Below are 1,031 nucleotides of genomic sequence, written 5' to 3'. Positions count from 1 at the left end.
CCCGCGCCCACGCCCGCCGCGGATCCCGGGAACGAGAGGAGCAGCAGGAGGAAGAAGCGTCTCCTTCTCCCCCCCCCCGTCCCAGCAGCGCCACTAACTTCTCACTGCCTAACCTGCTGCCTCCCGCCCCCTCGACTAGTTACTGGCTGCAGCTTCCCGGAGGCCTCACATTATTGGGCCAGAAGGACCGTCGCTCAGGCTCTTCGTCACGCGCCGCTCGCTGGCTCGCGGCCCCCAAGCTGCGTTGACCCGCGCAGGCCTAGGCGGTTGCGAACACCCGCCTCTTACGCTCTACTAGCTGACTTCCGGTCTTTTTCTACGTCTATTGGTCAACCTCTCTGACTATCGCGTCACGACCTTAAAGTGGATTAGTTGGCCTTGTGGTCAGTCATAGTGACCCCTAACAATAGGAGACTTCATTGGCGCCATAAAGTGTCGGTCACTTTGTCACTGGACGTCGCGTGGTACAATTGGCAGGTGAGGGTACCATTCATCCCGCCCCCATCTGAGGTGACGGGAAAAGGCTGGGGAATTTCCACTTCTGATTAAAATGACAGCTGAAGTGATGACCCGCAAGAATTGGTAAAATTTAGAGTCGATTTAACCCCGCACTAGGTGCAGCTTATATGTCAAGGATGCAAGAGGAGCCAAAGTAACGCAGCTCCCACCTGTCGCTCTCTGCCAAGCGCCGAGACCGAGACCGGAGAGGAGCTGCACGCGGATTGGAGGAAAGAAGCAGTCAGTCTCGGCGACGCTCCACCTTCCTGCCATAGTCTGGTTGGAGGAACGTAGCGTCAGTCACTGGAGCGGTCACCACCTCTGGGACAGGTGAGGCTGCGTAACCTATCTGCCTCTGGCTATTTGAACGGGAGTAGGGGACAGGGATCGTCGAGGGGACCGGCGTGGGGCGGTGTCGATTCTGCTTCGCGCCTCCGGCCTTCCCGAGTGGAGCCCGGCGCCCCAAGCTGAGCAGAGCAGGAGAGCTGCATGGGATGGCCGTCCTGAAGCGACTCGGCCAGTCCGCGTGCCAG

The sequence above is a fragment of the Tupaia chinensis genome, unplaced genomic scaffold (genome assembly GCF_000334495.1).
Source record: "Tupaia chinensis unplaced genomic scaffold, TupChi_1.0 Scaffold000484_1, whole genome shotgun sequence".
Classification (NCBI taxonomy): Eukaryota; Metazoa; Chordata; class Mammalia; order Scandentia; family Tupaiidae; genus Tupaia; species Tupaia belangeri.
Note: the sequence above shows the minus strand (reverse complement) of the source record.